The 13,918-nt window shown below is 35.2% G+C and overlaps 1 protein-coding gene across 3 annotated transcripts in view; it reads right to left on the bottom strand.

Moving 5' to 3' along the window:
• The window catches only part of KCNB2 (potassium voltage-gated channel subfamily B member 2), a 480,892-nt gene that overhangs the window by 315,718 nt on the left and 151,256 nt on the right, over window positions 1-13,918 (bottom strand). The gene's annotated exons all lie outside the window — the stretch shown is intronic.

The following is a 13,918-nucleotide window of genomic DNA, read 5'->3' as shown; positions in this document are numbered from 1 at the left end:
AAAGTCCAATTCCTATCTTCCACTGGTTCAGGGACGGCAAAGGAGAACATTCTTTTTTTTTTTTTTGGTTGTTTGTTTCACTGACATTAGATACTTGGTTATTTACTGTTATTTTGGAAACCTGAAATCCTTGTATTCAATAATACCCTTAGCTGTGCGACTGATTGTTTTAAAAAAGTTTATTTTATTTTCAATTTAGGGGATAAAACAAACATTTCTATAACATAGTATAATAAAATTCTTGATAAAATCAGATATTTTTCAAAGACAAGTTTAAGTATCTTTGAAAATGGCCTTCATATATGAATAGTGAAAGTAAAACAAAACAAAACAACAACAACACAGTTCTCTTTGATAAAGTGAGTGGCTAGTTAGAATTTCAGAAATCAAATCATCAACCTTTTTTTAAAAAAACCCACATATGTGGTAACTAGTCTTATTGAACCTGAATAGGTAATCATGTGTGACAGAGAATGACCATACAATGCAATTGGGATTAGGGATGAGGACAATTAAATTGTGGATTTCTAGTACTTTCCCTCTGTTGATTTTCTCTATTTGGCCATGCCGATGATATTGTTTGCATGTTGTCTCCTCCATTAGACTATGAGCCACTTGACAGCAAGAGCTGTCTTTTTTTTTTTTTTCTTTGTATTCGCAGTGCTTGGCTCAGTGTCTGGAACATAGTAGATGCTTAATGAATGCATGTTGACTGACTGTCCTGACCTGTCACACATTTGTTCAGTGGCCTGGGATAAAGAGTTAGAAGACACTTAAAATTTTTAAGGAGAGAAGTCTTCATTCAATATCCTCACTAGAAATAGTTAAGATGAGCTATGTGTTGTTCTCAAACACTTTATGCATTGCTCCATTCTTTCTATGCCAAAATGCTTTCAGCAACCTTTTACATTTTGGCGCCCTGGAGCAAAGTTTTAATGACCCTACATTAGTTATACCTCCGCCCAAATTTTACAGATAGGAAGAATGAAATCCAGAGAAGGGGCAGAACTGGTATTTGTCCCAAGTATATCAGATCCAAATTGAGCACTTTCCCCATTATTCCATACTGCTAATAATAATACTTTTAATATCTGCCTCATATAGTGGTTGTCAGGATCCAACTTATTTAATTATATATATATGTTATATGTTTGATCCTCATAATAATCATATCAGATTATACATGACATTTATAGATTGCTTTAAGGTTCATAAAGTACTATGTGGAGCATACATATGATTCATAAAGTTATATATATATGTATATGTATATATACAAAGTAATATATAAATGTCATCTATAGTCTGATTTGTGATTTCCATTCATCTTTACATCCTTCTTACAAAATATAGAAAGATCATAGCAGACTTTCTCTTTAAATGATTTCTGTGGGAAAGGCAGCTAATTTATACTTTGCCTTAGCTGTATGTGAACACAGCTTAGCTATATTTTAATGTGATATTATTGTAATATAAATGCATTTCATCTAACCAATGACACATGAATTCTACTTGATTTATTTTTATTTTCTGTGTTTATTCATGTGATATTTCTATCAAAATGGGTTAAATACCTACTATCTGAAGACACTATTCCAAGAATATTACAAACATTTCATCATTTGTGGCTTACAATAACTCTGGGAGCTAAGTATTAGTATTACTCCCATTCTATAGTTGAGGAAACTGAGGCATATAGAAGTTAGGTGACTTGCCCAGGATCACATAGCTAGCAAGTGTCTTAGGCTGAATTTGAACTCCTCTTCCTTACTCCAGTCCTACTGCTCTATTCACTGTGCCACCTAACTGCCTTTGGTAAAAGGGAGATTACCCAATGACAGGAGTTGAAAATATTAGCCTTAATTATTAGATTTCTGGACCGTGAAACTTATAGGTACTCAAGCAAAAAAAAAAATTATTAACATTGCTGATTATGATGGTGATTATTAATTATTTCTAAATCAAATAAAGATATGAGAAGTTTTGAACCTCATTTATTTTGGTAATTGAATGAATAATTACCTGTCTAAAATAAAAGCCTAAAATGTACTGCACAGTAGGAATGTTTTAAAAATTAATATAGGGGCAGCAAATGGTGCAGTGGATAGAGCACCGGCCCTGGAGTCCCGAGTACCTGAGTTCAAATCCGGCCTCAGACACTTAACATTTATTAGCTGTGTGACCCTGGGCAAGTCACTTAACCCCAATTGCCTCACCAAAAAAAAAAAAAAAGAAATTAATATAAGTAAAGGCTCCTGGAATTTGGCTTTTACATTAGTTCTTAGAATTCACAGCTTATTTTTTTTCCCTTGAAATTATTTTGTGATTGCTTGCTCTATTATTGTTTCATGATTTTCAGTGTTCTCTCTCTTCCTACCTCCTTCTCACCTTCCTTCCCTCCCTCCCTCCCTCCCTACTTCCTTCCTATTTCTAAAATAATCTATTTTGAATTCATTTTTTAAAAATTAAATTAAAAATTTTAAACCCAGAGACTTTTAAATTCTTTTTTAAGTTTCAAATTATCTCCCTCCGGGGGCAGCTAGATGGTGCAGAGGATAGAGCACCGGCCCTGGATTCAGGAGGACCTGAGTTCAAATCTGGCCTCAGACACTTAACACTTAACAAGCTGTGTGACACTGGGCAAGTCACTTAACCCCAATTGCCTCACTTAAAAAAAAAAACAAAAACAAAACCAAATTATCTCCCTCCCTGTTCCCCCTTCTCTACATAATAAGGTAAAGAGTTCCTATTACACATATTCATAGTCATGCAAAACATATTTTTGCATTGGCAATGTTAAAAATGAAAGAAAGAGAAAAATACACTCTAAATTAACAAGTTTTCTATCTGGCATGATGATAACATGCTTCATCATGAGACATTGAGAACTGTAATAATTTATTGTGTTCATCAGAGTTACTAGTCTTTCAAATATTGTAAACATCTCTTACAATGTTGCTGTTATTTTGGAGATTATTCTGCTTCAGTTCATACAGATCTTTCCAAGGTTTTCCAAAAATCATCCCTTTCAACATTTTTAGAGCACAAAACTACTGAGTTTCTGTAAAATAGTGTACTACTTACCCCATAGGATTATTGGAAAGTGCTTTGTAACCTAAAGGCATGAGGACAGGTACTTAGACTTATGACTTCACCAGAATAGAGAATTCTTGATGAGAGAACTTGCTTTACCCCTACAGGCACATTCTTTGCATCTTATGATACAGAGAGTTGCTCAGAGTATGAAAAGCTAAGTAATTTTTCCAGGGTCATATTGCTATTATGTGTTGGGGTGGCACCTGAAATCAGATATTCTTGGCTCCAAGGCCAATGATATCAATACTATGACATGTTGCCTTTACTTGTGCTCTAAAACACTTTCTTTTATGGCTGTAACCATTGTGGTTATTCTGCCTTAGGAGTAAAAATAAATTTCAATATTAAAAATAAGTATTGAATTATAACCAGTCCTTGTAATCAGATATGACTGAAGCTTCTGTCAAATTATTGTGTTTTTCTATTCTGTTTACATAAGAATAAATGAGGTAATGGTTTAATGAAGGAATAGCTGTTGAAAGTTGCCATGGGCATCAATTAGATTTTTCCAAATTGGGAAAAGCTCCTTTTTACTATGTTGACACTTATAAAATTACATACACAACTGTGAATAATTTTTTGATATGCTTACTTTATTTCCTTCTGTCAGTCAAATTCATGTGTTAAATTAAGAAATATCCTTAACTGTTTTGATTTCTTCCATGTCTTCCCAGTGCCTAGCACTGTACTTTGCAAATAGTAGGCTCTTAATAAGTGCTTATTAAACTGACTTGAATATTTAAAAATTAATTTTTTAAAAGTCATTGCAATATGGGGGCTCTTAGACCTAATAAATGGGTCTCAACAAAAGACATGACTAAAGAACTGAAATTATTGATGAGGAATATTTTAGAAAAGACTAAAGCAATAAATACCAAGGAGGCAAAGCAGCTAGGTGGTACAGTGGATGGTGCACTGGCACTGAAGTTGGGAGAGCCTGAGTTCAAATCTTATATCAGACACTTACTAGCTGTGTGACCCTGGGGAAGTCACAATGCCAATTGCTTTAAAAAACATTTGGGGCCATCGCCAGTCATCCTGATATGTATCTTACCACTGGATCTACTGACTTGGGAAATAATGTATTACCTTTCATTTAATGTATTTAAGCAAATGTTAGATAACCACATCTTGGGTAGGAGTAGATGGCTTCTAGGTCCTTTCATTTGGCATTTAAAACACTTCAAAACTGTGTCCCCTACCACCTTACTAGTATTCACATACATTAGTCCCCACCACCCACACTGCAATCTAACAATACTGGGATAGTTGCTGTTCCATGCTTATCTTTGTAGCTATCCCCCTACCTAGAATTCTCTCCTATCCCACTTTCCCCACTTCTGTCTCTAAGAAGCCATGGCTTCCTTCAAGACCCAGCTCAAGCACTATTTTCTCCATAAAGCCATTTTCCATAACTCCTAGTTGTAAATGCCTTCCCCTCCAAAGTTATTGTGTATTTGCTTTATTTGTGTTTTGCATTTTCATATATTACATAACTAGATGCATATCTAAATACTACATATGTACTCCTGTTCAAATGATCTTTTCTGATAAGAGAATGGTTAGAGAAGCATCATATGCATGTATATACATATATTAACATATATACAATTTTATTGTTGTAATTCATACAATAAAACACAATAAATATTTTGTATTTATATATAAACTGAAGTGTTTGATGAAAATATTTTAGAAAAGACAAAATCAATAAATAACAAGGAGGCAAATGCAACCCATAATAGGAAAAAATGCACAGAAGAAAACTCCAGGCCAATTATTAGGAAAACATGTAATAATTATTTTCAAATATATTTATTGAAGGCAACTATGAGGTCCTTTCTTCTCTAACTATTCTCTTATCAGAAAAGGTTATTTTAAAAGCAATATTATGAACCCCTGATAGCCTACAAGAAGAAATTTTTTTAATGTAAGAAAAAGTGAAACTTGCAAAGAAAAAGTACTTCTCCAAGTCTTGAACTAAATACTTGACACAAGGGTGGTTAGTAATGTTTATGGTGGTGTTGTTCATAGATAAATATATAATATAATCAATTTAATAAATGTAATAAATATTGTATCATATATTCACATTTATATATACATATGCGTGTGCATGTCCACATGTGTATTTGTATGCACTTATATCCATATACATGTGTACAATGCAGACACATATACACATACACAGAGATACATGCATATATACATACAATGTGTATGTATGTATGTATGTATGTATTGTCATCTCTTTCATTAGAACATAAGCTCATAAACTCCTTGGGGATAGGGGCTGTTTCATTTTTTTGTTTTGTTTTGTTTTGTTTTGTTTTGTTTTGTTTTGGTGAGGCGATTGGGGTTAAGCGACTTGCCCAGGGTCACACAGCTAGTGTTAAGTATCTGAGGCTGGATTTGAACTCAGGTCCTCCTGACTCCAGGGCCGGTGCTCTATCCACTGTGCCACTTAGCTGCCCATGGACTGTTTCATTTTTGTCTTTTTATCTCCAGAGTTTAGCACAATGGCTGGCACATAGTAGGAGTTTTGTCAACAAACATAGTAAATATTGATTGTGGATTGGTTAATTCTAACTCTGAGATTCTGTCATTCTGAAAATATCCTCCTTTTTTCTTTTCTTTTTGGTTGACAATCAAATAGACAAACTGCCTCCAGTGAAGCCAAGTAATCCATCAGGGTGAAAGACATTTAATTCTTCCTTTGCAGATCCCAGGGAGTAGGGAAACAACTAGCTGTATTTATGTAGGTCATGTTTATAATTAAGAGGGCCTCATTTCCTAAGGACTACACAGAGTAGTGTGGAGAGGAGGATAAAAAATGTTAACTTTCTAAACACGTAGAGAAATGGATTTGTTGTGAGGATCTGTGAGGGGGTGGTCTCTGCTGACATTATTTACTTAAGTTTTTTTTCCTTAAATACCCTCTTTAGAAAAGGAGATGGAACAAATCCAGAAAGCCAAGTCCAAGTAAAGCAAGGAGAATTGAAAACCAAAACACCTCTCTGGTTAGGCTGAAAAGCAAAGAGAGGGACATTATAAAGGAATAAACAACTTATACATAAACATTCAAAAATGGATAAAATGGGCATTCTAAATCATATTCAAGAGAACAATAAATGTGTTTCTGCTTCTTTTAAGCCATAGAAGAAAGTCAATCCTCTTGATCTGCAGGGGTAAGAAGTTTATTTTGATAGTACTTTAGCTGGTTTAGGCTGATGCGAGGCAACTGGCCTGTTCTGGCTGGATCTAACAGTAGATTTTTCAGTGTAAACAGATTTACAGCTCTGACCAGTACCAATTTTTTGTCTGAGTCAAACTGAATTGTCTAAGTGGTGTGTGTGTGTACACACACACATATATATGTATATATACGTGAATATATATGCAAACACACATACACACACACACACACACATATATATATTTGTTCTTAGCACATTTCATGTGTGTATATAGATATATAAATGTGCTAAGAACAATTTTACTGATGTTGGTCTCCATTGTTGTAAAGTCAAGATTAATTCCACATTCTGTTAGCTTGAAGGCATGGTGTTGAAATTATTATTTGTAAAGGGAATCTTATTCCCAAAGGCTGACAAATCCATCTTTAAACCAGAAGGTTGGCAGAATTTAAATGTCCAAAGGGTAGCTTTTTTTTTTTAATGCTACAAATTGGATTTTGTTATTATCTAAGAAAAGAATTCACTCTGAGGGGTGTGGCCTGGTGGCACCTTTCTGAAGTCAATCATCCAACTGCAGTTACCTGAGAAAAATATTTACTCAACAATTTATTAAATGACAGAAATTCAACCAGATTAAATCTACATGATGATCAACCAAAAAATACTGGTTAAGTGCCTACTATGTATAATCACTGTACTATATGTTGGTGATACAAAGACAAAAATAAAACAGTCTCCTACCTTCAAGATTCTCAGGCAGCTAGGTGGCTCAGTGGATAGAGCACTTGCCCTGGATTCAGGAGGATCTGAGTTCAAATCCAGCCTCAGACACTTAACACTTACTAGCTGTGTGACCCTAGGCAAGTCACTTAGCCCCAACTGCCTCACCAAAAAAAAAAAGAAAAGATATGTACATTCTATCAGAGAGACAACATATATACATATATGTATGCATGCATGTATATACACATTTGCAATGGATATATAAACCTATAGAAACACATGTATACAATATACACAAACATATATGTGTCTATACAAATGTGCAGACACACATACATAAGAGAAAAGGTAATTTGGTCAGGGAGGCCACTAGGAGTTGGGGGATCAGAGAAGGCTTTGTGTAGGAGATGGTGTTTGTTTTAAAATAGACAAGGTGAGAAGGTAGCACATTCAAAGAATGGGATACGGTTTGTACAAAGGAATGGGATAGGAGATGGTGTGTCATGTATGAGGAACAAAAAGAAGGTTAATTTGATTGAATTCTACAGTAGAAGAAAGAATAATGGAGGTCAGAAATAATAAGACTAGAATGGTAGGTTAAGAGCAGGTTGTGAAAGTCTTTATGTGCCAAACAGAAATTTGTATTTGATTCTAGAGGCAATTGGGAATACCAAGCTAGAATAAATTAAATAAAATAATTCCTCTTCCAAGAACAAAACAAACAAAAAGCAACTCAACAGTCTCCAAAGTACATGAATTTATTCAACATTCATATATTGCATTTTGTTTGTAGGGAATACAATCAGCTTTTTATATATTGTTACTCATAATGTTAAATAAAATTCATTTATTTATTTTATAAATGTATAAATGAAATATATACTTTTTACCTTTTCAATGCTGATATAGAGAATAAATAGCACCTATGCAACTGCTTTCTGTGTAAAAAGGAAAGAGATGCATTTTATAGTCAATCCGTACACAAGGGATATAATTTGACCTTTACTATATAAGAAATGGTGGAATAGTGAACTGCTTTATAATAGGATTTTACCATACAAAAAAGTCTGAGGTATATGACTATAGAAGGCATTTTATACTGTCCTTAAGTTGATAAACAAGGTTAAGCAAGCAAAGCATAAGAGGCTGATGGTGGTAAAATGTAAGAAAGATATAAAACCTGATATTTATTTAACAATAATTTTAGCATATATAGTATTTCAAGGTTTACAAAGCACTTTATGCACATTATCTCTTTGATCATCACAACAACCCAGAGTAGGAGTTGCTATTATTCCCACTTTACAGATGGGAAAACTCAGACTGAGAAAAATCAAGTAATGTGCCCAGGATCATATAAAAATTAGTATGTGAGGTAGGATTTGAATTCTGGCCTTATTAATTATAATACTTCACTCTATCCATGATGCTGGGAGTGATAACATCAAACAGAAAGAGATCCCTGCAACCACATATATACTTCAAAACACCATGAATTAACATTACCCATATTGATAAGTGGCTCAATGGATAGAGTGCTGGGCTGGGAATCAGGATGACTTGAGTTCAAATCTAGCCTCAGACACTTACTAGTTGTGTGACCCATGGCAAGTCACAACCTCAGTTTGCCTTAATCCACTGAAGAATAAAATGGCAAACCATTCCAGTACCTTTGCTAAGAAAACTCCATAGAAGGTATTGGCATGCTATGGTCCACAGGGTCATGAAGAGTTGGACACAACTGAATAACAACAAAATGTTGTATTGTTTTTTGTTTTTGTCTTTTTACTTATTTTGCTAATCATTCCTCAATTACATTTAAAAAAAAATTTTTTTGTTTGTTTATTATTTTGTTTTTTATGGGGCAATGAGGGTCAAGTGATTTGCCCAAGGTCAAACAGCTAGTAATTTTCAAGTGTCTGAGGCTAGATTTGAACTCTGGTCCTCCTGACTCCAGGGCCGGTGTTCTATCCACTGTGCCACCTAGATGACCCCTCAGTTACATTTTAATCTATGTCCAGCGGTATTTGGGATTTCGGCTGGCTTGTTGGTTCAGGCCAGGAGTCTTACACCTCTGCACCACACCATCTAGCTGCTTCATTTACATAGCTTTTTCAAGGTCACTTCTCTCATACACAGTATAGTATGTCATTAAACCCTCAGAATTCCATGCTGCAGCTTTTGCTACAGGTATGAGCATATCCATTATACAGATGAGAAAATTAAAGTTCAGAGAAGTTAAATGATTTTCCTTGGTCACATAGCTAGTATGGACTAGAGATGAGGTTTGAAACCAAATCTTCTTCATCTGGATCCCACTCACTGTCCATGATATCAAGCTTTGTCTATCTGAATACACATGCGCGCGCGCACACACACACACACACACACTGGCACACAAGCACAGGTGGTGTCTTTATATTCATAATGTAGAACTACAGAAGAGCATATTGACACACTGGAACTGACACAAAAATATAACCATTTCTATGGTCTTATTTGTTCCTTGTTCTAAAAGAAGTATACATGGATTTCAGCTCAGATGTTTCCTTTCCATCTTTGCCAAGTCCCTGAGTCACGCCATTTGACTTGGAAAGGAGTTAATATGGTGGCACTTTGGGATTGACTCTGTGCCATCTTCTTGAAATGCATGTGCAGAAGAGATGTTCTCATTGGATGCATTTGTGGAGGGGTGAGGGGCAGAGTATAGAGATGGGGGTTAAGTGACTTGCCCAGGGTCACACAGCTAGTAAGTGTCAAGTCTCTGGGGCCGGATTTGAACTCAGGTCCTCCTGAATCCAGGACCCATGCTTTTTCCACTGCACCACCTAGCTGCCCCCTGAAGAAGGTAATTCTGACACTGTGGAAGCATACCCAGAAATAGTGGGGCTAGAAAGTCTGTTTTTTTAATTCTTGGGAAAACCATGTGTGATTTTAGGACATTGGTTAAATGACATATTTGCTACTTTACCATGATAGAAAATAGCAAAAAGGATAAATGGTTGTTTATTTAAAACACATCCCATTTGATTGGCCATTATATTTATAAGTATATTAATAAGGGTTATTCCATAATAACATGTGTTTTTAGAAGTCATTATTTAAAAAACAGAAGTTTTCAAAAATGCAACAATGTGTTTAATTTCACTGTCAAGAATCAAAAGCCCAGGACATTTAGTTCACCTATCTCCCAAAGCCAGTGTTCTTTTTTCTTCTTCACACTTAAATTTCCTATTGTGAGTAAATAAGCAGGGTAATCTCCATACTCTGAAGACAGGCCATTTTCTTTAAATGTATAAAGCTGTTGATTTATGGTGAAAGCCCCAAGCCAGAACAGATATTGAAGCCAGACACGGAAATATAAAGTTTTCATGGTGATATCAATTTGCCTATCCTGCACATTTTTCATATAATAAAATGACACTCCTAAGTTTATCTAGATATTGAAGAAGATTACGTATGTGCAATTTGGATGAGTTACCATTACAATGAGAGCGTTAACTTCTGCATTTCCTGGCTTTTGTGTGCCATTATTATTATTTATTACTTGAATGTGGACAGTGGATTCAGCATTGCATAAGCCATATAAGTAAGCATGGTTTCTGCCTTGGGGCTTACAATTCAAATTAGACAGGTAAAATATTTCACAATAAAACCCTCAAAGTTAACTCTCAAAGGTGCAAATTTCTTTGGCTTTAACTGGTTTGTTCTTTTCTTCCCTTATCATTTGAAATATCACTTCAATTGGGAAAATGTTAGGAGAAGAACATTGAAAGAAATCATGAAGTTGATTTTCCAGTGACATCTAAAGTCTGGTGGCACTCACTATAAACCTCTTCTCCCTCCAACCCCCCAGGAATACTAAGATTGACTAAAGGACATTTTTAACAGAATTAAAGTAAATAGAGAAAGAGATGAGCAGGGAGGAAGACACATCAATCTCATCAATGAGGGAACTGCTTTTCCCCTTGGATCTTATTTTTTGAGAGTAAGGAGTGGAGATTTTACAGACACGTTATCAGATCTACTTAGCAGTACTTCCCTTCAGGATGTTGCTAGGTCATTCAGGCACCTTGCTTCTTTATTTCTTCTTACAAGTTTTCCACTATGGGCTCTGTACTCCCCTGTGATCACACAAGCAAGACAAGCCTCCCTGAGACGTAGAAGGAAATATACAAATTTACACATCTGGGTAAGAAGGAATGGAATATGGATACATGATTTAGACATAAGAGGTGATACCATAGGTAAATTAGGAGAGAAAGGAATAGTGTACCTATCAGATCTTTGGAAAGGAAAACAATTTTTGACCAAACAAGAGATAGAGTATATTATAAAATGCAAAATGGATGATTTTGATTATATTAAATTAAAATTTTTTTGTACAAACAGAAGCAATGCATCCAAAATTAGAAGGGAGGCAGAAAGCTGGGAAACAATTTTTGAGACCAGTACTTCTGATAAAGGCCTCATCTCTAAAATATATAGGGAATTAAATCAAATTTATAAGAATCCAAGTCATTCCCCAATTGAGAAATGGTCAAAGGATATGAACAGGCAGTTTTCTGATGAAGAAACCAAAGCTATCTATTCCCATATGAAAAAATGCTCTAAATCTCTAATGATTAGAGAGATGCAAATTAAATCAACTCTGAGGTACCACCTGACACCTATCAGATTGGCTAAAATGACAAGAAAGGAAGATAATAAATGTTGGAGAAACTGTGGGAAAATTGGAACACTAATGCATTGTTGGTGGAGCTGTGAACTGATCCAACCATTCTGGAGAGCAATTTGGAATTATGCCCAAAGGGCTATAAAGTTGTGCATACCCTTTGACCCAGCAATTCCACTTTTAGGTCTTTTGCCCAAAGAAATCATGGAAGGGGGAAAGGGACCCACATGTACAAAAATATTTCTAGCTGCTCTTTACGTGGTAGCAAGGAATTGGAAGTTGAGGGGGTGCCCATCAATTGGGGAATGGCTGGACAAGTTGTGGTATATGAATACAATGGAATACTATTGTGCTGTAAGAAATGATGAGCAGGAGGAGTTCAGAGAAACCTGGAGGGTCTTACGTGAGCTGATGATGAGTGAGATGAGCAGAACCAGAAGAACATTGTACACAGTATCATCAACATTGAGTGTTGATCTACTGTGATGGACTATATTCTTCTCACCAATGCAATGGTACAGAAGAGTTCCAGGGAACTCATGATAGAAGAGGATCTCCAAATCCAAGAAAAAAAAAAGAACTGTGGAGTATAGATGCTGATTGAACCATACTATTTCTTTTGTTTTGGGTGCTGTTGTTTTTTTTTTCTATTTTGAAGTTTTGCATCACTGCTCTGATTTTTTCTCTTGTAACAGGATTGATGCAGAAATAGGATTAATGTTATTATGTGTATATATATATGTGTGTGTATATATATATATCTGGATCTGGATATGGATATGTAGATATATAGATATAACCTATATCAGATTACCTGCTGTCTAGGGGAGGGGGGAGGGAGGGGAGGGAGGTAGAAAAATCTGAAATTGTAAAGCTTGTATAAACAAAAGTTGAGAACTATCTTTACATGTAACGGAAAAAATAAAATACCTTATATGTAAAAAACTAAAAAAAAAAAAAGGAATGGAATACCAAGACTCCTGCAGAGCCTCGGTCTCCATATTTTAAAAATGTGGATAGTAGTATTTGAATTGCCTACTGTACCAAAGTAAATGTGAGGAAAGCAATTCACATCTTAAAATATTTAAAGTACTACATGAGCTATTAACATTCAAAGTTGGAGCTCAGTTTAAATTTGGGCAAGTGGATCCCTTCATTCTTCACATCTAATTTAAGCTGTCATTGAGTAATAAATAGTTGGGAAAAATTAAGAACAGCCCTCTTCCTAAAAAAAGCAAAAAACAAAAGGACAGAGTGCATTGAGGTGGCAGCTATAAATGTAACAGGAAAATGAATCTTTTAAAGGTAGATTTTGTCATTTTTCTAAGTGTATCAACATGAAGTTATGATTTGTGATTTTCTGTTCTTCACCCTTTACTATGTGGCCATGTACAGTAGTTGAATGGAAAGAAATGGGTGTATTTTCTTCCTAGAACCTTGGACAGCACCATGTTCATCTTGAATTCAGATTCTATTCCCTAAAGCTAAATTTGATGTCTCATCAGGGTATAGAGATGACCCTGGGTTCTCCAAGAATATGGCAGTGAAACACAAGCTCCAAATTTCTGTTATCATGGATGCTAATGCACAGTAGCTTATCGGCAGACCCCTGTATAAGCTGAAAATGAAGATTTGGGGCTCCTGACTAGGAAGGGACATGGTTCCTGTTAAGAATGAGGAACTTCAGTTACAGATTATTTTTTTTAAACTTGGTTACAGATAAATATGTAACCAATTAGATTTTTGGATACATATGGATATATGTAATATACAATATCTATCTACATAACCTATAACATGTAACAATGACCAAAATATATAAACCCCTTAAATGTTTAAAAATCACTTAACACTGTTACATGTAGTGATTCTCATAACAAAACTGTGAGTCAGGTGCTAGTATTATAGATGAAGAAACTGAATCAGGAATAAGTTGAATGGCCATATAGCTAGTAACTGTCTGAAGCCAGTTTTGAACTAATCCTTCCTGACTCTAGTTCCAGGGCTCTAACCACTGCACCACCAACTGCCACTAGTATGATAAGGTATAGGGACTTGTCTTGCGGTTTCACTGGGGAAGAGGTTCCTTGTAAGAAACTTTACCAATTGTTTTACCAATGCAGGTTGGCACTTTCTCTGTGACTTATCATTTTAGCTCAAACCCTGCCTATAGCATTAAGACATTTGTTGACTAGCCTATACCCACACAGCCAGGGTGTGTCAGAGG

The sequence above is a fragment of the Dromiciops gliroides genome, chromosome 1 (assembly GCF_019393635.1).
Source record: "Dromiciops gliroides isolate mDroGli1 chromosome 1, mDroGli1.pri, whole genome shotgun sequence".
Classification (NCBI taxonomy): Eukaryota; Metazoa; Chordata; class Mammalia; order Microbiotheria; family Microbiotheriidae; genus Dromiciops; species Dromiciops gliroides.
This window is presented reverse-complemented; position numbering and strand designations above follow the sequence as displayed.